Source organism: Pelophylax lessonae (genome assembly GCF_965119305.1).
Source record: "Pelophylax lessonae genome assembly, chromosome: 5".
NCBI lineage: Eukaryota > Metazoa > Chordata > Amphibia > Anura > Ranidae > Pelophylax > Pelophylax lessonae.
The window spans coordinates 221,906,402-221,917,453 of NC_138772.1; the positions used below are offsets into that span (position 1 = coordinate 221,906,402).

At 43.1% G+C, this 11,052-nt stretch overlaps 1 protein-coding gene across 1 annotated transcript in view; it reads right to left on the reverse strand.

The window, feature by feature from the left end:
* The window catches only part of VWC2 (von Willebrand factor C domain containing 2), a 782,084-nt gene that overhangs the window by 206,478 nt on the left and 564,554 nt on the right, over positions 1-11,052 (reverse strand). The window lies entirely within an intron of this gene.

The window sequence follows — 11,052 nt, forward strand, 5'->3', positions numbered from 1 at the left end:
GACGTACTGTGGGACAGCCACCGACATAAGGTTTTTAAAACTGTGCGTCTCCACCAGACGGAATGACAGCATTTCAAAGGCCAATAATTTTGAAATGCTGGCATTCAGGGCCAGGGATCGCGGGTGGGTAGGGGGGTACTTCCTCTTCCTCTCAAGTGTTTGGGAGATGGAAAGCTGAACGCTTCCACGGGACATTGTGGAGATGGTTGTTGGTGACCCAGGTGGTGGTGTTGCTGACAGATCGTCTGTTTGCGGGGTGGCAGGTGCCGGTATCACTACAGATGTGGCTGGAGCGGCCGAGACTGCAGCAGAAGAGGAAGCAGGATGAGCCAGAGACGTTTCTTGGTTTTGAAGGTGTGTACTCCACTGCAGCTCGTGCTTTGCACTTAGATGCCTGATCATGCAGGTTGTGCTCAGGTTGAGAAGGTTTAGGCCTCGCTTCAAGCTCTGATTGCACAGGGTGCAAACCACTCGTGTCCTGTCATCAGCACATTTTCTAAAGAACTTCCACGCTAGAGAACTCCTTTGAGCTGACTTTGGTGCGCTCGTTCCCTTGCTGCGTTGGGCAGTAGCGGGCGTAGTGTCTAGGGCACGGCCGCTCCGCTTCTGCACCCTGCTCCCTCTTCTGCTGTGCTGGTGGCTCTGTGCGACCACCGCCTCTTCCTCCAAACTACTCAGGTCACCTGCATGACGTTCATTCCATGTGGGGTCGAGGACCTCATCGTCCTCCACATCATCTTCCACCCAGTCTTCACCCCTGCCCTCCTTGTCGGTCTCCACAATGCTGAACGCCGCAGCAGTTGGCACCTGCGTTTCGTCATCATCGGAGACGTGCTGCGATGATCCTTGCATGTACTCATCTTGAGAAATAAGTGGTTGGGCATCGCTGCACTCAATCTCTTCCACTTCTGGGGCAGGGCTAGGTGGATGGCCCTGGGAAACCCTGCTGACAGAGTCCTCAAAAAGAATAAGAGACTGCTGTATGGCTTGGGGCTCAGACTGCTGGCCTGATTTGCAAGGGGGTGAGGTGAAAGACGGTTGGACATTGGCTGCAGGTGCCAACTCTGACCTTTCTGCAGTAGACTGGGTGGGAGACAATGTGAAGGAACTGGAGGCACTGTCAGCAGCAAACCAATCTACTATCGCCTCAACTTGTTCTGGCCTCATCACTTCTAGGGGCGTTTGATGCCCTACCAAATACTGATGCAGGTTCTGTCGCCTACTCACACTTGAGGAAGGTGTTTCACTTGTGCGTGTAGCTGGCACAGATCGACCACGTCCTCTCCTTGCAACAGGAGCTCTACCAGCAGCACCACGACCCAGGCCACGGCCCTTATTTGACGGTCTCCTCATATTTCTGTAATTTAAGATCTTGCCCTAGAAAGGTTTTTATTGAATAGCGGAATAGGAAATATGATCCAAAAAAGTGTATGTATCTCGCACGTACAAAACCACACTAGGCCCCAATTACTATTGTTTCTACCCCTAAAAGGATGGATGAGGAGTAGGAGGAGTATGGAACAGACAGCACCCTCAAATCTTCAGAAGTATGAGATGAACCCCAAAAACTTGGAAAGGTGGATCTCACACGTACCGACACAGACTATCCCGCAATTCAATTGATCCTCAAAGGTTTTTATTGAATAGCGGAATAGGAAATATGATCAAAAAAAGTGTATGTATCTCGCACGTACACAACCACACTAGGCCCCAATTACTATTGTTTGTACCCCTAAAAGGATGGATGAGGAGTAGGAGGAGGAGTATGGAACAGGCAGCACCCTCAAATCTTCAGAAGTATGAGATGAACCCCAAAAACTTGGAAAGGTGGATCTCACACGTACCGACACAGACTATCCCGCAATTCAATTGATCCTCAAAGGTTTTTATTGAATAGCGGAATAGGAAATATGATCAAAAAAAGTGTATGTATCTCGCACGTACACAACCACACTAGGCCCCAATTACTATTGTTTGTACCCCTAAAAGGATGGTTGAGCAGTAGGAGCAGGAGTATGGAACAGGCAGCACCCTCAAATCTTCAGAAGTATGAGATGAACCCCAACAACTTGGAAAGGTGGATCTCACACGTACCGACACAGACTATCTCGCAATTGAATTGATCCCCAAAGGTTTTAATTGAATAGCGGAATAGAAAATATGATCAAAAAGAAAGTGTATGTATCTCGCACGTACACCACCACACTAGGCCCCAACTACTATTGTTTGTACCCCTAAAAGGATGGTTGAGCAGTAGGAGGAGGAGTATGGAACAGGCAGCACCCTCAAATCTTCAGAAGTATGAGATGAACCCCAAAAACTTGGAAAGGTGGATCTCTCTCACACGTACCAACACAGACTATCCCCCAATTTAACTGATCCCCAAAGGTTTTTGATTAAATAGCGGAATAGAAAATATGATCCAAAAAAAGTGTATGTATATCACACATACACAACCACACTAGGCCCCAATTACTATTGTTTGTACCCCTAAAAGGCTAGATGAGGAGTAGGGGGGGTATGGAACAGGCAGCACCCTCAAACCTTCAAAAGTATGAGATGAACCCCAACAACTTGGAAAGGTGGATCTCTCTCACACGTACCAACACAGACTATCCCCCAATTTAACTGATCCCCAAAGGTTTTTGATTAAATAGCGGAATAGAAAATATGATCCAAAAAAAGTGTATGTATATCACACGTACACAACCACACTAGGCCCCAATTACTATTGTTTGTACCCCTAAAAGGCTAGATGAGGAGTAGGGGGAGTATGGAACAGGCAGCACCCTCAAACCTTCAGAAGTATGAGATGAACCCCAACAACTTGGAAAGGTGGATCTCTCTCACACGTACCAACACAGACTATCCCCCAATTTAACTGATCCCCAAAGGTTTTTGATTAAATAGCGGAATAGAAAATATGATCCAAAAAAAGTGTATTTATATCACACGTACACAACCACACTAGGCCCCAATTACTATTGTTTGTACCCCTAAAAGGCTAGATGAGGAGTAGGGGGAGTATGGAACAGGCAGCACCCTCAAACCTTCAGAAGTATGAGATGAACCCCAACAACTTGGAAAGGTGGATCTCTCTCACACGTACCAACACAGACTATCCCCCAATTTAACTGATCCCCAAAGGTTTTTGATTAAATAGCGGAATAGAAAATATGATCCAAAAAAAGTGTATGTATATCACACGTACACAACCACACTAGGCCCCAATTACTATTGTTTGTACCCCTAAAAGGCTAGATGAGGAGTAGGGGGGGTATGGAACAGGCAGCACCCTCAAACCTTCAAAAGTATGAGATGAACCCCAACAACTTGGAAAGGTGGATCTCTCTCACACGTACCAACACAGACTATCCCCCAATTTAACTGATCCCCAAAGGTTTTTGATTAAATAGCGGAATAGAAAATATGATCCAAAAAAAGTGTATGTATATCACACGTACACAACCACACTGGGCCCCAATTACTATTGTTTGTACCCCTAAAAGGCTAGATGAGGAGTAGGGGGAGTATGGAACAGGCAGCACCCTCAAACCTTCAGAAGTATGAGATGAACCCCAACAACTTGGAAAGGTCGATCTCTCTCACACGTACCAACACAGACTATCCCCCAATTTAACTGATCCCCAAAGGTTTTTGATTAAATAGCGGAATAGAAAATATGATCCAAAAAAAGTGTATGTATATCACACGTACACAACCACACTAGGCCCCAATTACTATTGTTTGTACCCCTAAAAGGCTAGATGAGGAGTAGGGGGGGTATGGAACAGGCAGCACCCTCAAACCTTCAGAAGTATGAGATGAACCCCAACAACTTGGAAAGGTGGATCTCTCTCACACGTACCAACACAGACTATCCCCCAATTTAACTGATCCCCAAAGGTTTTTGATTAAATAGCGGAATAGAAAATATGATCCAAAAAAAGTGTATGTATATCACACGTACACAACCACACTAGGCCCCAATTACTATTGTTTGTACCCCTAAAAGGCTAGGAGTAGGGGGAGTATGGAACAGGCAGCACCCTCAAACCTTCAGAAGTATGAGATGAACCCCAACAACTTGGAAAGGTGGATCTCTCTCACACGTACCAACACAGACTATCCCCCAATTTAACTGATCCCCAAAGGTTTTTGATTAAATAGCGGAATAGAAAATATGATCCAAAAAAAGTGTATGTATATCACACGTACACAACCACACTGGGCCCCAATTACTATTGTTTGTACCCCTAAAAGGCTAGATGAGGAGTAGGGGGAGTATGGAACAGGCAGCACCCTCAAACCTTCAGAAGTATGAGATGAACCCCAACAACTTGGAAAGGTGGATCTCTCTCACACGTACCAACACAGACTATCCCCCAATTTAACTGATCCCCAAAGGTTTTTGATTAAATAGCGGAATAGAAAATATGATCCAAAAAAAGTGTATGTATATCACACGTACACAACCACACTAGGCCCCAATTACTATTGTTTGTACCCCTAAAAGGCTAGATGAGGAGTAGGGGGGGTATGGAACAGGCAGCACCCTCAAACCTTCAGAAGTATGAGATGAACCCCAACAACTTGGAAAGGTGGATCTCTCTCACACGTACCAACACAGACTATCCCCCAATTTAACTGATCCCCAAAGGTTTTTGATTAAATAGCGGAATAGAAAATATGATCCAAAAAAAGTGTATGTATATCACACGTACACAACCACACTGGGCCCCAATTACTATTGTTTGTACCCCTAAAAGGCTAGGAGTAGGGGGAGTATGGAACAGGCAGCACCCTCAAACCTTCAGAAGTATGAGATGAACCCCAACAACTTGGAAAGGTGGATCTCTCTCACACGTACCAACACAGACTATCCCCCAATTTAACTGATCCCCAAAGGTTTTTGATTAAATAGCGGAATAGAAAATATGATCCAAAAAAAGTGTATGTATATCACACGTACACAACCACACTAGGCCCCAATTACTATTGTTTGTACCCCTAAAAGGCTAGATGAGGAGTAGGGGGAGTATGGAACAGGCAGCACCCTCAAACCTTCAGAAGTATGAGATGAACCCCAACAACTTGGAAAGGTGGATCTCTCTCACACGTACCAACACAGACTATCCCCCAATTTAACTGATCCCCAAAGGTTTTTGATTAAATAGCGGAATAGAAAATATGATCCAAAAAAAGTGTATGTATATCACACGTACACAACCACACTAGGCCCCAATTACTATTGTTTGTACCCCTAAAAGGCTAGATGAGGAGTAGGGGGGGTATGGAACAGGCAGCACCCTCAAACCTTCAGAAGTATGAGATGAACCCCAACAACTTGGAAAGGTGGATCTCTCTCACACGTACCAACACAGACTATCCCCCAATTTAACTGATCCCCAAAGGTTTTTGATTAAATAGCGGAATAGAAAATATGATCCAAAAAAAGTGTATGTATATCACACGTACACAACCACACTAGGCCCCAATTACTATTGTTTGTACCCCTAAAAGGCTAGATGAGGAGTAGGGGGGGTATGGAACAGGCAGCACCCTCAAACCTTCAGAAGTATGAGATGAACCCCAACAACTTGGAAAGGTGGATCTCTCTCACACGTACCAACACAGACTATCCCCCAATTTAACTGATCCCCAAAGGTTTTTGATTAAATAGCGGAATAGAAAATATGATCCAAAAAAAGTGTATGTATATCACACGTACACAACCACACTAGGCCCCAATTACTATTGTTTGTACCCCTAAAAGGCTAGATGAGGAGTAGGGGGAGTATGGAACAGGCAGCACCCTCAAACCTTCAGAAGTATGAGATGAACCCCAACAACTTGGAAAGGTGGATCTCTCTCACACGTACCAACACAGACTATCCCCCAATTTAACTGATCCCCAAAGGTTTTTGATTAAATAGCGGAATAGAAAATATGATCCAAAAAAAGTGTATGTATATCACACGTACACAACCACACTAGGCCCCAATTACTATTGTTTGTACCCCTAAAAGGCTAGGAGTAGGGGGAGTATGGAACAGGCAGCACCCTCAAACCTTCAGAAGTATGAGATGAACCCCAACAACTTGGAAAGGTGGATCTCTCTCACACGTACCAACACAGACTATCCCCCAATTTAACTGATCCCCAAAGGTTTTTGATTAAATAGCGGAATAGAAAATATGATCCAAAAAAAGTGTATGTATATCACACGTACACAACCACACTAGGCCCCAATTACTATTGTTTGTACCCCTAAAAGGCTAGATGAGGAGTAGGGGGAGTATGGAACAGGCAGCACCCTCAAATCTTCAGAAGTATGAGATTGTGTTCACTGTACCCCACAAAGATTGAGTTCACTGCACCCCACAATGATTGTGTTCACTGCACCCCACAAAGATTGTGTTCACTGCACCTCACAAAGATTGTGTTCACTGTACCCCCCAAAGATTCTGTTCACTGTACCCCACAAAGATTGTGTTCACTGCACCCTAAAAGGATGTTGTTCACTGCACCCCACAAAGATTGTGTTCACTGCACCCTAAAAGGATGTTGTTCACTGCACCCCAAAAAGATTGTGTTCACTGTACCCCCCCAAAGATTGTGTTCACTGCACCCCACAAAGATTGTGTTCACTGCACCCCAAAAAGATTGTGTTCACTGTACCCCCCAAAGATTGTGTTCACTGCACCCCAAAAAGATTGTGTTCACTGTACCCCCCAAAGATTGTGTTCACTGCACCCCACAAAGATTCTGTTCACTGTACCCCACAAAGATTGTGTTCACTGCACCCCAAAAAGATTGTGTTCACTGTACCCCCCCAAAGATTGTGTTCACTGCACCCCACAAAGATTCTGTTCACTGCACCCCACAAAGGATTTTGTTCACTGCACCCCAAAAAGATTGTGTTCACTGCACCCCAAAAAGGATTTTGATCACTGCACCCCAAAAAGGATGTTGTTCACTGCACCCCAAAAATGATTTTGTTCACTCCACCCCAAAAAGATTGTGTTCACTGCACCCCACAAAGATTGTGTTCACTGTACCCCCCAAAGATTGTGTTCACTGCACCCCACAAAGATTCTGTTCACTGTACCCCACAAAGATTGTGTTCACTGCACCCCAAAAAGATTGTGTTCACTGCACCCCAAAAAGGATGTTGTTCACTGCACCCCAAAAAGGATGTTGTTCACTCCACCCCAAAAAGATTGTGTTCACTGCACCCCACAAAGATTGTGTTCACTGCACCCCAAAAAGATTGTGTTCACTGCACCCCAAAAATGATTTTGTTCACTGCACCCCAAAAAGGATTTTGTTCACTGCACCCCAAAAAGGATGTTGTTCACTCCACCCCAAAAAGATTGTGTTCACTGCACCCCAAAAAGATTGTGTTCACTGCACCCCACAAAGGATTTTGTTCACTGCACCCCAAAAAGATTGTGTTCACTGCACCCCAAAAAGGATGTTGTTCACTGCACCCCAAAAAGGATTTTGTTCACTGCACCCCAAAAAGATTGTGTTCACTGCACCCCACAAAGGATTTTGTTCACTGCACCCCACAAAGATTGTGTTCACTGCACACCAAAAAGGATTGTGTTCACTGCACCCCAAAAAGATTTTGTTCACTGCACCCCAAAAAGATTGTGTTCACTGCAGCCCAAAAAGATTGTGTTCACTGCAGCCCAAAAAGATTGTGTTCACTGCAGCCCAAAAAGATTGTGGTCACTGCAGCCCAAAAAGATTGTGTTCACTGCAGCTCACACACAGAAAAATGGATGTGGATCACTGACACCTGCCTATCTCCAATCCCACACCACACAGCAATATCGATTGTAGTTTGTAGAACACAGTTTCCCTAAAATTCAGCAGACTCTGTCCCTAACAGGATTGAGAAGAGATCGTAGATCAGGATTGAGTGCAGATTCACCCCACCCCCCACACAGCAATATCGATTGTAGTTTGTAGAAGACACTGACCCTATAATTCAGCAGACTCTATCCCTAAAATGCCTACAACTCGCCCTGCCTAAACACTCCGACCTGTCCCTCAATTCTATCCGGACACAAATGGTTTTTTCCTGCCTATCTTTCCCTAATCAGCAGCCAGCACATTGATGTGTGCTCTGTCCCTTAGCTAAGCAGCAGAATGACGCTGCTGCGGCGGCTGCCTCGAACTTATAAAGACTTGGTCACATGCTTCAGACGGCCAATCACAGCTACTAAGACATTTGCAGGCATGGCTGGGATGGCTTAAGGCACACCAGTTAAACGATTGTTGATTGGCTGTTGAAAGCCCGCCATGAAAAGAGCGCCAAAGCATGCAAAACCCGGAAATAAAACGACCGAACACGGATTTTTACCCGAACATACAGTAAAGTGTCCGTGTCCGTGTTCGGGTAAAAAAAATCCAATTATTCGGTACGAACACGAATAATACAGTCCGTGTTCGCTCAACACTACTCATAACTCCCCCCTATTTTGCTGTTATTTATTATAAAAGCCATTAAAAAACACTGATTGCACTAAGAGATTCAAATTAACCACAAATGTCTCAGATGAATCTGAGGTCATGGGCGAGTTAAAAAAACACAATATTTACCATTTTGTTGGTACTGTATTTAATAAGCATAAAGCATAAGAGATAAATTGCTAAGAAAAGAGCAATGATAGCTGAGACGACCAAACATATGTTAGTATTTATATCCCCAAACGTAGTTATGAGTGTTTATAGCTTTGGCTAAAACAGAACCTACCTGTGAAACTTAGCTGTGAATGCAACTTCCAGCCTCTCTCAACTTCTTTGATAGGCAAAAAAATTAAACTTCAGTTTATTCTAAAACAGTCTATAGTGCAACCTAAGATATAATCAATGTTTATATCTATTGGACTCAATTACTGGTTGGCATATTTTCCACATCTTTTTATTCAAACTCCTGGGCAGAATAATTACTTCAGAATATCTTTTTGTAATCTGTGTTTCTTTTATTTTTAATAAATAAATATAAAATACCCCGCGCTCTTTGGAAAAAGGCACACCAGCAGCTAAACGCAAAACACTGGAAGGTTTCAAATAAGGATAAAATACATAGAGCAGCACTAATTAAACAAAAACCAAAACAAGATGCTAACATATGGTTATATAAAGTCCATGTTCAAATCACAGGGAGTGTAGATGTAAAATCCGCATGTTATCACCACAATGTGAATCAACACAAGATAAAGTGAAATCCCAGCCACCACACACTGACTCTTACTAGAGAATGGCTGGGATACAGCAGCCATCGTTTATGGGACCGCTAAAACCCTCTTAGATCAGAATCTCCATAGGATATGCACAGCCTTAAGACTCTTCGATCTCCAAATATACCAATGATATATACCAATGATATAGTACACAACGGATAGCCAAATCCTCCTTGAGTGGTTATCATACCTCATGGATTGGGGAGAAATTGAAAAGAAATAGGCCCATAGTGCGTTATCCTTTTTGCAATTTGACAAAATGCTACTGGATATTCTGCTATTGAACAGATTTTTTTAAAATACACACCACAGTATTGTCAGATGTAAGATGGGATGTATACTCTGTATGCTTTTTTTCTGTGTCAGCCTTTTCGGAAGCTTTTTCTCCACAACTCACATATCACATTTCCTCAGTTCAGCAGCATGTTTCCGCAGCAGTGCCTTGTTCACCTTGTTTATTTTTAATAACGTTGGTATGTCTTTCTTCGTAATTTTTTGTAAATATGCATTGCCCATCATTTGGGATAATATACTGTATATAAAATGATTAAGCTGGTGCTCTAAAGTACACATGTATCTAAGGAAATAGTAAGCATGTTGGTCTGTGTTTGCACCAATTTTAAGCAAAAATATGCTGTAGCTAACATTTTATCTGCTACTGAAAGGAATATGTTTGATCAGCATGCCAAGCATGTGCACCAGTCTGCTGGAGAGTAGAGATGAGTTTAGAGATTTCCCCTGAACTTACCTTTATCTGAACTTCAAGACTGTACTCTTTTTTTAGTCCTTTCATCTGTGGCTGGGTCATTCCCCACCACCAGCATATGTAAACTAAGGGACCAGATGCTGGTAATGTCAGAACCCCTTTATGGACACATGCCCATATTTAGTGATGTATAACCCTGTATAATAATGTGCCTACATAAGGGCACTCTTCTTACCATTTTGTTTACATGTGTTGCAGGGCAGCGAATGACTGGCCTGCAGCTGACTGGACTAAAGATATAGGGGAGTACAAAGGAAACCCAATTGCATATACACTGGAGATGGCATCATGAGCGTGGGTCTTTCATAATCCAGTGATTTGTGGAGTAGTGGTAGCTAGTGTATCGGTGTGATCGTGTTTCTTGTTGTAAATTCTCTTTCCACATAAGGGGATTTTGTGTTCTAGAGAGCATGCGAGTTTGGAGACAGCAACGAATTATTATTTATTTCACTACATTCTTGACTCCTCTTTCCTTTAAGGTCATACATAAACAATAACCGTTGGCTTGCGGTCACCACCAGATGTGTATGGGAAGGGGGCACAATGCAGAAGTACATTATTAACAATTGCTTTTTGGTCCTAATCTTGTTTTCATTTTTTTCTTGCATATCTCCTTGCTGATATGTTGATATCCTGTAGTTTCTTTGCAGTTTCTTTCTATCTACATGCCTATGCTCCAGCAACTGCTGCATATCATTTTTCATTATCAGTTTCCTGACAACACAGCATGCCTGTACAATATACATCAGCAAAACCATTTGTGGTCTTCATTAAAAGAGCAAGTGACATCACAGGAGAACAATTGGGAGAAGTGGACAGAAGTTCTTGCACAAGGACCTTCATAGCAGAATCACAAGAACATTTTTTTAATGAAAGCTACATATTTTAAAATATTGAAAATGACTTTGAGGTTGTATTAAAAAATATCATTATGTTATATTTACAATTATTGATACAGTATCTGGATAGCTAGGAAATGTATACTCTTCAGCACCAGATGGGTCCTTTCCAACAAAGGTCATTACAACA